This window comes from Heptranchias perlo, chromosome 21 (assembly GCF_035084215.1).
Source record: "Heptranchias perlo isolate sHepPer1 chromosome 21, sHepPer1.hap1, whole genome shotgun sequence".
Taxonomy (NCBI): domain Eukaryota; kingdom Metazoa; phylum Chordata; class Chondrichthyes; order Hexanchiformes; family Hexanchidae; genus Heptranchias; species Heptranchias perlo.
This window is the reverse complement of record NC_090345.1, coordinates 41,733,350-41,751,706: the sequence shown is the minus strand read 5'-3', so window position 1 is coordinate 41,751,706 and position 18,357 is coordinate 41,733,350. Positions and strand designations below refer to the sequence as shown.

Below are 18,357 nucleotides of genomic sequence, written 5' to 3'. Positions count from 1 at the left end.
TACGTCCATTGTACATGCGCCCAATTGGTGGCATCATGTCTTGGCGTTCATGACGGTGCACATGAAAGGGCGCTTTCACAAAAGGGACTTAAGAATGGGCAAGATGTGGGAATGGTGGTGGTAATTATCACATTTAATTGTTTGAAGAAAAGGCAGTGGACAAATGTCAGAAACTTTACTGGGATGAAATTAATATTAAGAATTTAATTTTAGAAAGAGGCTGTCTGTGAGTTTGTGTGTGAGGGAGAAAGAGAGCGAGAAAATGACAGTATTCCAATCACACACCTCTGTTTTGTGTACTGTTAACTTTAGGAAATGAAAGGGAGAGAGAGAGATTGGGGTCAGAGGGAGAGAAATAATGAAAGAGAGAGAGATGAGGGGGAGAAAGAGTGTCTTTTTTATGTTGATGTTACTTCAATTTTCAAGAAGAAACATAAGTTGATTTTTAAAGCCAGCTAATTATCCTACCTGTGTTTTATTAGCAGTTAGGAATGGTCAGCATTAATGGACGATTAGGGACCATAAAGGAGATCTACTCATGGAGGCAGAGGACATGGCCCAGGTACTAAATGAGTGCTTTGCATCTGTTTTTACCAATGAAGAAGATGCTGCCAGAATCTCAGTAAAGGAAGATATATTGAGATACTAGATGGGCTCAAAATTGATAAAGAAGAGATACTAGAAAGGCTAGCTGTACTTAAAGCAGAGAAGTCACCCAGTTCGGATGGGATGCATCCTAGGTTGCTGAGAGAAGGATAAGGGTGGAAATTGCGGAGGTATTGGCCAAAATCTTCCAAACATCCGTAGATACGGGGGTGGTGCCAGAGGACTGGAGAATTGCAAATGTCACACACTTGTTCAAAAAAGGGTGTAAGGATAAACCCAGCAACTATAGGCCAGTCAGTTTAGCCTCAGTGGTGAGGAAACTTTTAGAAATGATAATCCGGGACAGAATTAATAGTCCACTGGACGAGTGAGGATTGATTAGGGAAAGCCAGCATGGATTTGTTAGAGGCAAACCATGTTTAACTAACTTGATAGAGTTTTTTGATGAGGTAACAGAAGAGAGTAGATGAGGGCAATGCAGTTGATGTGCTGTATATGGACTTTCAAAAGGCATTTGATAAAGTGCTGCATGGTAAGCTTATCATCAAGAATTTTTTTATTATTCGTTCATGAAATGTGGGCGTCGCTGGCAAGGCCGGCATTTATTGCCCATCCCTAATTGCCCTTGAGAAGGTGGTGCTGAGCCGCCTTCTTGAACCGCTGAAGTCCGTGTGGTGAAGGTTCTCCCACAGTGCTGTTAGGTAGGGACTTCCAGGATTTTGATCCAGCGACAATGAAGGAACGGCAATATATTTCCAAGTCGGGATGGTGTGTGACATGGAGGGGAACGTTCAGGTGATGTTGTTCCCAAGTGCCTGCTGCCCTTGTCCTTCTAGGTGGCAGAGGTGGCGGGTTTGGGAGCTGCTGTCGAGTTGCTGCAGTGCATCCTGTGGATAGCAAAAACACTGCAGCCACAGTGCGCCGATGGCGAAGGGAGTGAATGTTTAGGGTGGTGGATGGGGTGCCAACCAAACGGGCTCTTTGTCCTGGATAGTGTCGAGCTTCTTGAGTGTTGTTGGAGCTGCACTCATGCAGGCAAGTGGCGAGTATCCCATCACACTCCTGACTTGTGCCTTGTAGATGGTGGAAAGGCTTTGGGGAGTCAGGAGGTGAGTCACTCACCACAGAATACCCAGCCTCTGACCTGCTCTTGTGGCCACAGTATTTATGTGGCTGGTCCAGTTAGGTTTCTGGTCAATGGTGACCCCCCAGGATGTTGATGGTGGGGGGTTCAGCGATGGAAATGCCGTTGAATGTCAAGGAGAGATGGTTAGACTCTCTCTTGTTGGAGATGGTCATTGCCTGGCACTTGTCTGGCGCAAATGTTATTTGCCACTTATCAGCCCAAGCCTGGATGTTGTCCAGGTCTTGCTGCATGCAGGCACAGACTGCTTCATTACCTGAGCAATTGCAAATGGAACTGAACACTGTGCAATCATCAGCGAATATCCCCATTTCTGACCTTATGATGGAGGGAAGGTTATTGATGAAGCAGCTGAAAATGGTTGGGCCTAGGACACTGCCCTGAGGAACTCCTGCAGCAATGTCCTGGGACTGAGATGATTGGCCTCCAACAACCACTACCATCTTCCTTTGTACTAGGTATGACTCCAGCCACTGGATAGTTTTCCCCCTGATTCCCATTGACTCCAATTTTACTAAGGCTCCTTGGTGCCGCACTCGGTCAAATGCTGCCTTGATGTCAAGGGCAGTCACTCTCACCTCACCTCTGGAATTCAGCTCTTTTGTCTATGTTTGGACCAAGGCTGTAATGAGGTCTGGAGCCGAGTGGTCCTGGCGGAACCCAAACTGACCGTTGGTGAGCAGGTTATTGGTGAGTTAGTGCCGCTTGATCGCACTGTCGACGACACCTTCCATCACTTTGCTGATGTTTGAGAGTAGACTGATGGGGCGGTAATTGGCCGGATTGGATTTGTCCTGTTTTTTGTGGACAGGACATACCTGGGCAATTTTCCACATTGTCGGGTGGATGCCAGTGCTGCAGCTGTACTGGAACAGCTTGGCTAGAGGCACGGCTAGTTCTGGAGCACAAGTCTTCAGCACTACAGCCGCGATGTTGTCGGAGCCCATAGTCTTTGCTGTATGCAGTGCACTCAGCCGTTTCTTGATATCACATGGAGTGAATCGAATTGGCTAAAGACTGGCTTCTGTGATGGTGGGGATATCGGGAGGAGGCCAAGATAGATCATCCACTCGGCACTTCTGGCTGAAGATTTTTGCAAAGACTTCAGCCTTGTCTTTTGAACTCACGTGCTAGACTCCGCCATCATTGAGGGTGGAGATGTTCACGGAGCCTCCTCCTCCCGTTAGTTGTTTAATTGTCCACCACAATTCATGACTGGATGTGGCAGGACTGTAAAGCTTTGATCTGATCCGTTGGTTGTGGAAACGCTTAGCTCTGTCCATAGCATGTTGCTTCCACTGTTTAGCATGCATGTAGTCCGGTTTTGTAACTTCACCAGGTTGGCACCTCATTTTTAGTTACGTCTGGTGCTGCTCCTGGCATGCTCTTCTACACTCCTCATTGAACCAGGGTTGATCCCCTGGCTTGTTGGTAGAGTGAGGAATATGCCGGGCCATGAGGTTACAGATTGTGCTGGAATACAAATCTGCTGCTGTTGATGGCCCACAGCGCCTCATGGATGCCCAGTTTTGAGCTGCTAGATCTGTTTTGAATCTATCCCATTTAGCACGGTGGTATTGCCACATAACACGTTGGACTGTGCAGTGGTCACTCCTACCAATACTGTCGTGGACAGATGCATCTGCGCCCCATGGAATAAAAGGGGCAGTAGCAACATGGATACAAAATTGGCTAAGTATCAGAAAGCAGAGAGTATTGGTGAACAGTTGTTTTTCGGACTGGGGGGAGGTGTTCAGTGTTGTTCCCCTGGGGTCGGTGCTGGGACTACTGCTTTTCTTGATATATATTAATGACTTGGACATGGGTGTACAGGGCACAATTTCAAAATTTGCAGATGATACAAAACTTGGACGGGTAGTAAATAGTGAGGAGGCTAGTGATAGACTTCAAGAGGATAAAGACAGGCTGGTGGAATGGACGGACACTTGGAAGATGAAATTTAATGCAGAAAAATGCGAAGTGATACATTTCGGTAGGAAAAACGAGAAGAGGCAATATAAACTAGAGGGCACAATTCTAAAAGGGGTACAGGAACAGCGGGATCTGGGGGTATATGTGCACAAATCGTTGAAGGTGGCAGGGCAGGTTGAGAAAGCGGTTAAAAAAGCAAACAGGATCCTGGGCTTTTTAAATTGAGGCAATGAGTACAAAAGTATGGAAGTCATGATGACCCTTTATAAAACACTGGTTCGGCCACAACTGGAGTATTGTGTCCAGATCTGGGCATCGCAGTTTAGGAAAGATGTAAAGGCCTTAAATAGGGTGCAGAGAGATTTACTAGAATGATTCCAGGGATAAGGAACTTCATTTTCATGGATAGACTGGAGATGCTAGGGTTGTTCTCCTTAGAACATAGAAGGTTGTGAGGAGATTTGATAGAGGTATTCAAAATCATGAAGGGTTTAGACAGAGTGGATAGAGAGAATTTGTTCCTGTTGGCAGAAGGGTCAAGAAACAGAGGACATAGATTTAAGGTGATTGGCAAAAGTGACATGAGGAAAAACTTTTTTACACAGCGAGTTGTTAGGATCTGGAATGCACTGCCAGAGGGGGTGGTGGAGGCAGATTCAATCATGGCCTTCAAAAGGGAACTGGATAAGTACTTGAAAGGAAAAAATTTGCAGGGCTACGGGGATAGGGTGGGGGAGTGGGACTAGCTGGATTGCTCTTGCATTGAGCTGGCACGGACTCGATGGGCCGAATGACCTCCTTCCATGCTGTAAAAATTTTTTTAATTCAGACATTGCCACCGTATTTTTAATTAATTAATTCCGCCACTGCTGACAGAAAGCTTAGTTGCCGCCTCATTTATTGGCTGCTGATACGTCCAGCCAAGTCCGTAATTATTCATTAATTCCTGGCCTAACATTAGTTATTTAATTTTTTTGCTCTCCTACTTTGTTTTTCATTCATATCCCCAATAATATTTATTTCATTCTGCAGCTCTGATGCCCACAAATGGATTGGGCCAGCTCCATAACAATTAATTTAATTCTGGGCCCCAATATTATTCATTTGATCCCGAGTCCCAATATTATTTATTTAATTTCCTGTCAGTAATTATTTAATTCTTGTTTCTTAGTGTTACCTATTTCATTTGTGTGCTCCAATATTATTTATTTAATCCCTTGTCTCCAATATTATTTACTTAATTAATTAAGTCTAATATTAATTAATTCTTTCATTGACTAAAGTATCATTTACTTGGTTTTTCGACTCCAGTTTCCAATAATGAACTAATTCTATAGAAGCTTAGAGGTGCAAGGCATATTATTGCAAGGCCACTCACAGGGAATTTATTGGTGATTGCATTCACACAATAAACTTTCATCACTTCACTCTCCAGTTTGTTTTGTTAGGAGACACTTTCAAGAAGTCAGGATCTCCTCCTGTATCTGCAGAGGAATATTTCAAATCACATTGTGGTGGAAAGTTTTTAAAGAAATCCTATGTGATTGTAGCCTTTGTAAAATTTGAAATTTACTAAGATACAACTTGAAAAGCAAATGATTCAGTACATTTTGAAAAAAACACAAAGATAGGAATACCTGGCAGGTGTTTGCCATCTTCGGTATCCATAGCCCTTTAATTAGCACCAGCCCAGCGTTCAACCATCAATCACAGAGTGATGTGTGGAAACATTAAACAGTTGATGCCAATTATAAGATTGAATGTTCAGCAGTGCACAATAACATGACAGATGTGTTCTGCTTACATACATCATTCCTTACAGATCTGAGTGGAGAAATGCAGAAGATGGGTTTAACTGTGTCATGCAGCTGACAAGTATGCTAATGTACCTTTCACGTAGATGCTGCTAAAATATGAGCTAGCTGGAATATCTTCACGAATTGCTGATTCAGAGTCAATTAAACTTAGAAGTGCAATTAATGGTAAAAGTAAACAAAGACAATTAAAGAAGCAAAATCCCTTCCTTGAAGTTGAAATGCTGCCTGCCTTGGCTCTGTGGTAGCATGCTTAACTTTGAGGCTCCACTCCAAAGATTTGAGGACATAATCTAGGCTGACAGGTCAGTGTAGTACTGAGGCAATGCTGTCTTTTGGATGAGATTTTTCAAAGAAGAGCAGGGGAATTGCCCTCACCAAGATCACCAAAATCAGCTGATCTGGTCATTTATTTCATTGCAGATTGTGGAACCTTGCTCTGCATAAATTGGCTGTGAAATGCTTTGGGATGTCCTGAAGTTATGAAAGGTGTTATATATATATATATATATATATATATATAAAGAACTGACATTTATATAAGTAGCCACGGGGCAGTTAGAAAATCATAATATGATTAGATGTAAGGAATCTTACAACACCAGGTTATAGTCCAACAGTTTTATTTGAAAATCACAAGCTTTCGGAGGCTTTCTCCTTCGTCAGGCTTTCTCCTTCCTCCGAAAGCTTGTGATTTTCAAATAAAACTGTTGGACTACAACCTGGTGTTGTAAGATTCCTTACATCTGTCCACCCCAGTCCATCTTAATTGCCCTCTGAAATGGCCTAGCAAGCCACTCAGTTGTAAAATCTCGCTACGAAAAGTCATAATAAGAATAAAACCGGACGGACCACCCGGCATCGGACCACTAGGCACCGGACACGACAACGGCAAAACACCAAGCCCAGTCGACCCTGCAAGGTCCTCCTCACTAACATCTGGGGACTTGTGCCAAAATTGGGAGAGCTGTCCCACAGACTAGTCATGCAACAGCCTGATATAGCCATACTCACAGAATCATACCTTTCAGCCAAAGTCCCAGACTCTTCCATCACCATCCCTGGGTATGTCCTGTCCCACCGGCAGGACAGACCCACCAGAGGTGGCGGTACAGTGATATACAGTCAGGAGGGAGTGGCCCTGGGAGTCCTCAACATTGACTCTGGACCCCATGAAATCTCATGGCATCAGGTCAAACATGGGCAAGGAAACCTCCTGCTGATTACCACCTACCGTCCTCCCTCAGCTGATGAGTCAGTCCTCCTCCATGTTGAGCACCACTTGGAGGAAGCACTGAGGGTAGCAAGGGCAGAAAATGTACTCTGGGTGGGGGACTTCAATGTCCATCACCAAGAGTGGCTCGGTAGCACCACTACTGACCGAGCTGGCCGAGTCCTGAAGGACATAGCTGCTAGACTGGGCCTGCGGCAGGTGGTGAGCGAACCAACACGAGGGAAAAACTTACTTGACCTCGTCCTCACCAATCTACCTGTCGCAAATGCATCTGTCCATGACAGTATTGGTAGGAGTGACCACCGCACAGTCCTCGTGGAGATGAAGTCCCGTCTTCGCACTGAGGACACCATCCAGCGTGTTGTGTGGCACTATCACTGCGCTAAATGGGATAGATTCAGAACAGAACTAGCAGCTCAAAACTGGGCATCCATGAGGCGCTGTGGGCCATCAGCAGCAGCAGAATTGTATTCCAGCACAATCTGTAACCTCATGGCCCGGCATATTCCTCACTCTACCATTACCAACAAGCCAGGGGATCAACCCTGGTTCAATGAGGAGTGTAGAAGAGCATGCCAGGAGCAGCACCATGCGTACCTAAAAATGAGGTGCCAACCTGGTGAAGCTACAACTCAGGACTACATGCATGCTAAACAGCGGAAGCAACATGCTATAGACAGAGCTAAGCGATTCCACAACCAACGGATCAGATCAAAGCTCTGCAGTCCTGCCACATCCAGTCGTGAATTGTGATGGACAATTAAACAACTAACGGGTGGAGGAGGCTCTGCAAACATCCCCATCCTCAATGATGGCGGAGTCCAGCACGTGATTGCAAAAGACAAGGCTGAAGCGTTTGCAACCATGTTCAGCCAGAAGTGCCGAGTGGATGATCCATCTCGGCCTCCTCCCAATATCCCCACCATCACGGAAGCCAGTCTTCGGCCAATTCGATTCACTCCACGTGACATCAAGAAACGGCTGAGTGCACTGGATACAACAAAGGCTATGGGCCCCGACAACATCCCAGCTGTTGTGCTGAAGACTTGTGCTCCAGAACTAGCTGCGCCTCTAGCCAAGCTGTTCCAGTACAGCTACAACACTGGCATCTACCCGACAATGTGGAAAATTGCCCAGGTATGTCCTGTCCACAAAAAGCAGGACAAATCCAATCCGGCCAATTACCGCCCCATCAGTCTACTCTCAATCATCAGCAAAGTGATGGAAGGTGTCGTCGACAGTGCTATCAAGCGGCACTTACTCACCAATAACCTGCTCACCGATGCTCAGTTTGGGTTCCGCCAGGACCACTCGGCTCCAGACCTCATTACAGCCTTGGTCCAAACATGGACAAAAGAGCTGAATTCCAGAGGTGAGGTGAGAGTGACTGCCCTTGACATCAAGGCAGCATTTGACCGAGTGTGGCACCAAGGAGCCCTAGTAAAATTGGAGTCAATGGGAATCAGGGGGAAAACTCTCCAGTGGCTGGAGTCATACCTGGCACAAAGGAAGATGGTAGTGGTTGTTGGAGGCCAATCATCTCAGCCCCAGGACATTGCTGCAGGAGTCCCTCAGGGCAGTGTCCTAGGCCCAACCATCTTCAGCTGCTTCATCAATGACCTGCCCTCCATCATAAGGTCAGAAATGGGGATGTTCGCTGATGACTGCACAGTGTTCAGTTCCATTCGCAACCCCTCAAATAATGAAGCAGTCCGAGCCCGCATGCAGCAAGACCTGGACAACATCCAGGCTTGGGCTCATAAGTGGCAAGTAACATTCACGCCAGATAAGTGCCAGGCAATGACCATCTCCAACAAGAGAGAGTCTAACCACCTCCCCCTGACATTCAACCGCATTACCATCGCTGAATCCCCCACCATCAACATCCTGGGGGTCACCATTGACCAGAAACTTAACTGGACCAGCCATATAAATACTGTGGCTATGAGAGCAGGTCAGAGGCTGGGTATTCTGTGGCGAGTGACTCACCTCCTGACTCCCCAAAGCCTTTCCACCATCTACAAGGCACAAGTCATGAGTGTGATGGAATACTCTCCACTTGCTTGGATGAGTGCAGCTCCAACAACACTCAAGAAGCTCGACACCATCCAAGATAAAGCAGCCTGATTGATTGGCACGCCATCCACCACCCTAAAAATTCACTCCCTTCACCACCGGCGCACTGTGGCTGCAGTGTGTACCATCCACAGGATGCACTGCAGCAACTCGCCGAGGCTTCTTCGATAGCACCTCCCAAACCCGCGACCTCTACCACCTAGAAGGACAAGACCAGCAGGCACATGGGAACAACACCACCTGCACGTTCCCCTCCAAGTCACACACCATCCCGACTTGGAAATATATCTCCGTTCCTTCATCGTCGCTGGGTCAAAATCCTGGAACTCCCTTCCTAACAGCACTATGGGAGAACCTTCACCACACGGACTGCAGCGGTTCAAGAAGGCGGCTCACCACCACCTTCTCGAGGGCAATTAGGGATGGGCAATAAATACTGGCCTCGCCAGTGATGCCCACATCCCATGAACGAATAAAAAAAAAATCACCGGCATCTCCACATCATAATATGATTAGGCAGAGTCAACATGGTTTTATGAAAGGGAAAATGTGTTTGACAAATCTACTGGAGGTTTTTGAGGATGTAACTAGCAGGGTAGATAAAGGGGAAGCAGTGGATGTAGTATATTTGGATTTTCAAAAGCATTCGATAAGGTGCCACATAAGAGGTTGTTACACAAGATAAGGGTTCATTGGGTTGGGGGTAATATATTAACATGGATAGAGGATTGTTTAACGGACAGAAAACAGAGAGTAGGAATAAACAAGTCATTTTCAGGTTGGCAGGCTGTAACTAGTGGGGTACCGCAAGGATCAGTGCTTGGGCCTCAGCTATTTACAATCTATATTAATGACTTAGATGAAGGGACCGAGTGTAATGTATCCAAGTTTGCTGACGATGCAAAGCTAGGTGGGAAAGTAAGCTGTGAGGAGGACACAAAGAGTCTGCAAAGGGATATAGACAGGTTAAGTGAGTGGGCAAGAAGGTGGCAGATGGAGTATAATGTGGGGAAATGTGAGGTTATTCACTTTGGAAGAATAGAAAAGCAGAATATGTTTTAAATGGTGAGAAACTATCAAATGACGGTGTTCAGGGAGATTTGGTTGTCCCTGTACACGAAGCACAGAAAGTTAACATGCAGATATAGCAAGCAATTAGGAAGGCAAATGGTATGTTGGCCTTTATTGCAAGGGGGTTGGAGTACAAGAGTAAGGAAGTCTTGCTGCAATTATACAGGGCTTTGGTGAGACCACACCTGGAGTACTGTGTACAGTTTTGGTCTCCTTACCTAAGGAAGGATATACTTGCCTTAGAGGTGGTGCAATGAGCAGGTTGTCCTATGAGGAGAGGTTGAGTAGAATGGGCCTATACTCTCTGGAGTTTAGAAGAATGAGAGGTGATCTCATTGAAACGTATAAGATTCTGAGAGGGCTTGACAGGGTAGATGCTGAGAGGCTGTTTCCCTTGGCTGGAGAGTCTAGAACCAGAGGGCATAGTCTCAGGATGAAGGGTCGGACATTTAGGACTGAGATGAGGAGAAATTTCTTCACTCAGAGGGTTGTGAATCTTTGGAATTCTCTACACCAGAGGGCTCTGGATGCTGAGTTGTTAAGTATATTCAAGACTGAGATCGATAGATTTTTGTACTCTAGGGGAATCAAGGGATTTGGGCATCAGGCGGGAAAGTGGAGTTGAGGTCGAAGATCAGCCATGATCTTATTCAATGGCGGAGCAGACTCGAGGGGATGTATGGCCAACTGCTGCTCCTATTTCTTACGTTCTTATACAACGACAACAGGAACAACATGCGTTTATACAGCGCATTTAACGTAGTAAAACATCCCAAGGTGCTTCATGGGAGCGATTATCAATCAAAATTTGACACTGAGCCACATAAGGAGATATTTGGACAGGTGACCAAAAGCTTGGCTAAAGAGGTAGGTTTTAAGGAGCGTCTTAAAGGAGGAGAGAGAGATAGAGAGGTGAAGAGGTTCAGGGAAGGTATTTCAGAGCTTCGGGTCTTGGCAGCTGAAGGCACAGCTGCCAAAGGTGGAGTGATGAAAATTGGGGATGCGCAAGAGGCAAGAATTGGAGGAGCACAGAGATCTCGGATGGTTGTAGGGCTGGAGGAGATTACAGAGATAGGGAGGGGTGAGATCATGGAGGGAATTGAAAACAGGGATGAAAATTTTAAAATCGAGGTATTGCCGAACCAGGACCCAGTGTAGGTCAGCGAGCACAGGGGTGATAGGTGAACGGGACTTGGTGCGAATTAGGATACAGGCAGCAGAGTTTTGGATGAGCTCAAGTTTTTGGAGGGTAGAAGATGGGAGGCCAGCCAGGAGTGCATTGGAGTAGTCAAGTCTCGAGGTAACAAAGGCATGGATGAGGGTTTTAGCAGCAGATGAGCTGAAGTGGGGTGGAGACGCGCGATGTTACGGAGGTGGAAGTAGGCGATCTTGGTGATGGAACGGATATGTGGACGGAAGCTCATCTCAAGGTCAAATAGGACGCCAAGACTGCGAACGGACTGGTTCAGCTTCAGACAGCGGCCAGGGAGAGGGATGGAGTCGTTGGCTATGGAATGGAATTTTGGCTAGGACCTAAGGCAATGGCTTCGGTCTTCCCAGTATTTCGTTGGAGGAAAGTTTTGCTCAGCCAGTACTGGATGTTGGACAAGCAGTGTGACAAATCAGAGACAGTGGAGGGGTTGAGGGAGGTGGTGATGAGGTAGAGCTGGGTGTCGTCAGTGTACATGTGGAGCCTGACATTTTGCTTTCGGATGATGTCGCCGAGGGGCAGCATGTAGATGAGAAATAGGAGGGGGCCAAGGATAGATCCTTGAGGGATTCAAGAGGTAACGGTTTGGGGGTGGGAAGAGAAGCCATTGCAGGTGATTATCTGGCTGTGACTGTATAGATAAGAATGGAACCAGGCGAACACAGTGCCATCCAGCTGGATGACGGAGGAGAGGCGTTGGAGTAGGATGGTGTGGTCAACCGTGTCAAAGACTACAGACAGGTCGAGAAGGACGAGGAGGAATAGTTTACCATCGTCACAGTCACGTAGGATGTCATTTGTGACTTTGATAAACGCCATTTCAATACTGTGGCAGGGACGGAAACCTGATTGAAGGGACTCAAACATATTGAATCTTTCACGACCTCAGGTCATCCCAGAGCACTTCACAGCCAATGAAGTAATTTTTGAAATGTGGTTGCTATTGTAATGTAGGGAAACGTGACAGCCAATTTGCACACAGCAAGGTCCCAAAAGCAGCAATGAGGAAAATGACCAAATAAACAGTTTTAGTGATGTTGTTTGTGGGATAAATATTGGCCAGGGCATCGGGGGAATTCCCCTGTTCTTCTTTAAAAAGTGCCATTGGGATTTTTTTACATTCACCTGAGAGGGCAGACGGGACTTTGGTTTAACATCTCATCTGAAAGACGGCACTTCCAACAGTGCAGCACTCCCTCATTACGACACAGGAGTGTCATTCAAGATTACGTGGTAAAGTCCTGGAGTGAGGTTGAAACCACAATCTTCTGACTCAAAGGCAAGAGTGCTACCACTGAATCAAGGCTGATATCATGGAAGGTCTTTCTATCTATGTAGCTATTGTAATGTATTAAAAATGTTAGGGCAGATTTGAGGTTTTTGGATGTCCTGAGGTGCTGTGAGCCTGTGAAGTAGAAGGTGTGACCATTTTTCCTTCCATGGGCAAATGAGCAATTTTGATGAAGAAATGGGTGAGATCCTGAATGAATATTTCACATCGGTATTTACGGTTGAGAAAGGCATGGATGTTAGGGAACTTGGGGAAATAAATAGTGATGTCTTGAGGAGTGTACATATTACAGAGAGGGAGGTGCTGGAAGTCTTAACGCGCATCGAGGTAGATAAATCTCCGGGACCTGATGAAATGTATCCCAGGACGTTATGGGAGGTTAGGGAGGAAATTGCGGGTCCCCTAGCAGAGATATTTGAATCATCCACCGCTACAGGTGAGGTGCCTGAAGATTGGAGGGCAGCAAATGTTGTGCCTTTGTTTAAGAAGGGCGGCAGGGAAAAGCCTGGGAACTACAGACCAGTGAGCCTGACATCTGTAGTGGGTAAGTTGTTAGAGGGTATTCTGAGGGACAGGATCTGCAGGCATTTGGAGAGGCAGGGACTAATTAGGAACAGTCAGCATGGTTTTGTGAGAGGAAAATCATGTCTCACGAATTTGATTGAGTTTTTTGAAGGGGTAACCAAGAAGATAGATGAGGGCTGTGCAGTAGACGTGGTCTACATGGACTTCAGCAAAGCATTTGACAAGGTACCGCATGGTAGGTTGTTACATAAGGTTAAATCTCATGGGATCCAAGGTGAGGTAGCCAATTGGATACAAAATTGGCTTGACGACAGAAGACAGAGGGTGGTTGTAGAGGGTTGTTTTTCAAACTGGATGCCTGTGTCCAGCGGTGTGCCTCAGGGATCGGTGCTGGGTCCGCTGTTATTTGTTATTTATATTAATGATTTGGGTGAGAATTTAGGAGGCATGGTTAGTAAGTTTGCAGATGACACCAAGATTGGTGGCATTGTGGACAGTGAAGAAGGTGATCTAGGATTGCAACGGGATCTTGATCAATTGGGCCAGTGGGCCGATGAATGGCAGATGGAGTTTAATTTAGATAAATGTGAGGTGATGCATTTTGGTAGATCGAATCGGGCCAGGACCTATTCCGTTAATGGTAGGGCGTTGGGGAGAGTTATAGAACAAAGAGATCTAGGAGTACAGATTCATAGCTCCTTGAAAGTGGAGTCACAGGTGGATAGGGTGGTGAAGAAGGCATTCGGCATGCTTGGTTTCATTGGTCAGAACATTGAATGCAGGAATTGGGATGTCTTGTTGAAGTTGTACAAGACATTAGTTAGGCCACACTTGGAATACTGTGTACAGTTCTGGTCACCCTATTATAGAAAGGATATTATTAAACTAGAAAGAGTGCAGAAAAGATTTACTAGGATGCTACCGGGACTTGATGGTTTGACTTACAGGGAGAGGTTAGACAGACTGGGACTTTTTTCCCTGGAGAGTAGGAGGTTAAGGGGTGATCTTATAGAAGTCTATAAAATAATGAGGGGCATAGATAAGGTCGATAGTCAAAATCTTTTCCCAAAGGTAGGGGAGTCTATAACGAGGGGGCATAGATTTAAGGTGAGAGGGGAGAGATACAAAAGGGTCCAGAGGGGCAATTTTTTCACTCAAAGGGTGGTGAGTGTCTGGAACGAGCTGCCAGAGGCAGTAGTAGAGGCGGGTACAATTTTGTCTTTTAAAAAGCATTTGGACAGTTACATGGGTAAGATGGGTATAGAGGGATATGGGCCAAGTGCAGGCAATTGGGACTAGCTTAGTGGTATAAATTGGGCAACATGGACATGTTGGGCCGAAGGGCCTGTTTCCATGTTGTAACTTCTATGATTCTATGATAGCTTCAGGCAGCTCAAGCCTGAAGTTGCACTGTGGGCCTTTGACATCGGGGCCTCATGGCAGTGAGGCAGTGGGGTTCTGGGGCAGGTAATAATGCCCGGTATCCACAGGCATCCTGCACTGGGGTGCTCAGCAAGCCGATCCAAAGGAAAAGAAGCAGAGGTCTAGGAATGCCCTCTTATATCTCATTAGAATGCTAATGCTGGGCCTGCACCCATGCCTTTTTTGTTAAATCAAGAGAAAATACTGGGTTCTTTTAACCTTCAACCAAAAATTTGCAAGCAGCTACAGTTGTCCTTTTGTTGACCTCAGGGGTTTACAAACAGCTATACTAACCAGGATTTGCATATTTAAGCAACTTTCCACTGGGAGTCTTGGAGCATTGGCCTCAAAGGGACAGGCCAGGTTAAATATGGCTCTAGATTAGCATCGTAACTTTTCCAGACTATGCATGAGCAACGCCATAGGAGATTCACACGCAGTATAATTTTAGTTCAGGTTGATTAGATCTTAAATGCAAAGCTACTGCACAAAAATGATTCCGAGCTGCTGTTGGACATTAGGGGTTCTTGTCTTTTTTACCACTGAAAGCTGTTTATGCAGCTACATTTCCCAAATGAATTAATAAGTTGTGACAGTTTTTCACAGATGGGAATAATTTTTGTCATGTGGTTACCATGGTATTTTAGCTAATGCGCGATTGGGTCGAACCATTATCAAACATTTTACATTTTCTGGTAATAGAAATAAAAAGCAGGATTCGCAAACTCTATCTTTGTTAGCTCCTGAAATTAAAGTAAAGTTCAAACTCAGATCATAAATATATGTTCAATATTTTTAGTGAAATATAATTGTGCATTATTTATGTAATATTTTTCTATAAGTAGCATTTGCTCCATTTCTTGAAGATGCCAAATCAGGATTATTTTATAAACAAATATTCATGACAATTTGCAGCAGATAATAGCAATTTACAATTAACAATATTAAATAGTGCTTAGGTCTCTTGTGGTGCAAATGCTCAAGACTGAAAAAACAAATCAGTGAATTTAAGCACTGTAACCATGTCACATTTATAATCTCTGGGTTGTGCACAATCTGATTTCAACTAAACTTAACAACTGTCGTCTCACTAACTACCATGTTCCCATATAAAATTGGTTGCGTAGAACTGAGAATGTGTCTTTTGCAAGTGATAATAATTATAATTAAGATTTTCACCAAATTTGGCAGCTGAATTGCTTTAGTCATAAGTGAGCAGGCCAGCAACCATCCATGCGTGGAATTATACATCTGTAAGTGTTCTAATCATGCCTATTCACTAGTCACCTCAATAATGTATAAGCCCCATACTTGATAAGGTACTGTCTTTTATTATGGCCAAGATTTTGCTGCAGGCAGCATGTTTGCTGGACAATTCTGTAATCCATTTATCTATCCCCTGTTAGGAAAAGGCCGTATAACAAGTGGCTTACCATCTATATGGGCAAAACAGCGTAATTCAGGTTGGGTCAGCAGAATTGTCAGGCGATAACTCGATTTTCCATATATTTTTTCATCACTGATGATCAGAACAGTTGAGAGCAGCTCTCATCAGTGCAGCACTTTTTTCTGAAAGATGGAGGTGAAATGTCGCTCCCATGCACTGATAGCGCAGGATCACGATGGGCTCAGGGGAGATAGGAACTGTGGAGCAGAGGCTGAGTGCCAAAATGAATTGAATACATGCTGACCAGGGAGCTCTCCACGGCATCAGCCTCACTAAACCTCTCAAAATGATTTAAATTATGGCTTCCCTGACCTGCAGATCCCAGTGGTTTGCCCCAGAAATGTAAAGTCAACACTGTGCTCTTGTAAAAACAGGCGCTCAGCAGCACTCAACAGGTACAGAGCCTGTAGAAATGTCTTTGTGCACTGCTAAAGTCTGGATTGCCCTCGTATTGGTGATTTTTCTTTGTATTTTTTTTCTCTCTGGTTTTCCTTTGTGACTTTTTTTTACCATTTCAGTTTCAGTTATTGCTTTTTTCCCCCGGTGTTACCATCCATCAGTCGGGGGTGTTTCACTGTAATGTGGAACATTCCCTGTTTGTAGGATGAATACATCCTGCTTTCTGGGAGCTGGAGAACAAGGAGAATTGCCAGAGGATGTCTGCTTGTACATTAGGTGAGTAGTACTGACCCACTTTCACCCAGACACAGTGATCCAGAGACCCTACCAGAGCTCCTTTGGCATGTCGCAGGAGACTTGACAAGGGAGGCTGTTCTTCAGGTTGGGATCGAGCCCTTAAATTGATGCTTGGTTGTACCAGCAGAAAAGTTGTCTCAATGGGTTAGAAGCTGAAGGAGCACAGGCACAATGACAGATATGTGCACAACCTGTACATCAGCCTGGGTATCAAATGTGGCTGTGCATCAGGCAGCTAGGTTGTTCGAAAATAATTTGAAGTGTTCGGGCCATGAAAGATGTGAATGTGGCAAGATTTTCAATTCTACATTCCATTTTGAAGTTGAGCCCTCCTGAGATAGGGGTGTGATTGAGATACAAAGAATGAGCTGTAAGGTTGTGTGAGGGCTTGACATGGGTGAGGAGTACTTTGTGGGAAGTAATCTTAGGGCTGTACATAAGATGGATGCTGCTGGTGTATGCTGTTTCCTTGTAAGATTCCTTTAAGTCTTCCATCTTTTTCTCCATCCAACCATCCATCTATCTATCTATCTATCTAATGTAAGCACGTAGATACGAAACATTAGTTCTGGACCAACCTGCACTCCCTTTGAGTATGGCTCCCCACTGGTAGCACGAGAGTATGGAATTCATGCTGTGAATACCATTGATTATATTGCACATGACATCTATCTAGAAAAATATCGAGGCCCTAAACTAGGTAAACTTAATCACCTGTAATAAGGAATAGCTTTTAATGTCTATCTGTATTTCATTTTATGAAGTTTTACTCAACCGATTGATGACAACCCCAACAGATATTGTACTAGAGACAAAAATTATAACATTTCAGTATGTTGGATATGAAGCTATTGCTGCGCAGGTATCATACTGTGCGTTATAATGGAAAGTAAACCCATAGCGATTTAGTAAAATGTCTGTAAAGATGAATGCTGGAAACAGGTTACTTTGGATCATAGCCTTCCTTTTGAAATAAATTGAAAACACTTCTTTTTGTGCTTGTTTTGCAGCTTTGAATAATGCAATTGTGTGAATGCTAAATGGCAATGCTGAACAGAAATACAATTAAGGTAAGCTATCCAATATGAAATTCATATGTTGATTTAGTAAAACTGTTTTGGTACATAATGTAACACAATTATAGAGTTTCACAAAAGGTATTGTGCTGCAATAACATTTTCTTTTTTGATATTTAAGTGCAAAACTAATCTTTCATTTTATTAAGTTCATGTTACAAAGAGATTTATAAATTCAATGGACTTCAACAGGTTATGTCATACTTGGTATCTTTGTCTTCATTTGTCATAGTATCTCAGCTGAGGGTGGCAAAGAATTTTGTTGTTCAACAAATGTACTGATGATAAGCAAAAGAGTCAATTTATGGATATTAGCTACTGTTCGTGGACATAATATAGTGCATTATGTTGCTTACTGTCATGCACAAAACATACAGAATTATTATTTGATAATTATAGGAAAAACATTGGGATTTCCAAGATATCCAACCCTGCAAAAAAGCAATTAACAAAGCAAATAGAATGCTGAATATAGCCAAAACAGTAGAGTACAAATCAGAGGATGTCATGCTCATGCTGTATAGGTCTGTGGTCATCCCAAATCCAACCTGAGGTGTGGTTCTACTCTCACCTAGCCTCTAGCTAATAATTTCTCTCAACCTCTGAAAAGCACAATACAATGAAACCTGTAAATCACGGACACTTAAGGGACTGACATCAGCGGTCCTTTTTTTGCAGGTGTCCTTATTTTCAAAGTGGCCATTGTATGTATCGACAGCGGCTGTGTGGGGGGATTCAAACCCGATAGAGGCAGAGACAGCGGCTTTGCAGGGATTCAAACCCTGATACAGGCAGGAACAGCGGCTGTGGGAG

At 44.6% G+C, this 18,357-nt stretch overlaps 1 long non-coding RNA gene across 1 annotated transcript in view; it reads left to right on the top strand.

Moving 5' to 3' along the window:
* LOC137340343 (uncharacterized) overlaps nucleotides 1-17,541 on the top strand; it is a 347,443-nt gene extending 329,902 nt beyond the window's left edge. The window contains exon 3 of the long non-coding RNA XR_010966782.1: nucleotides 17,479-17,541. This is a non-coding gene — a long non-coding RNA (uncharacterized lncRNA). The remainder of the gene's footprint in view (nucleotides 1-17,478) is intronic.
* Nucleotides 17,542-18,357: the final 816 nt, after the last annotated feature.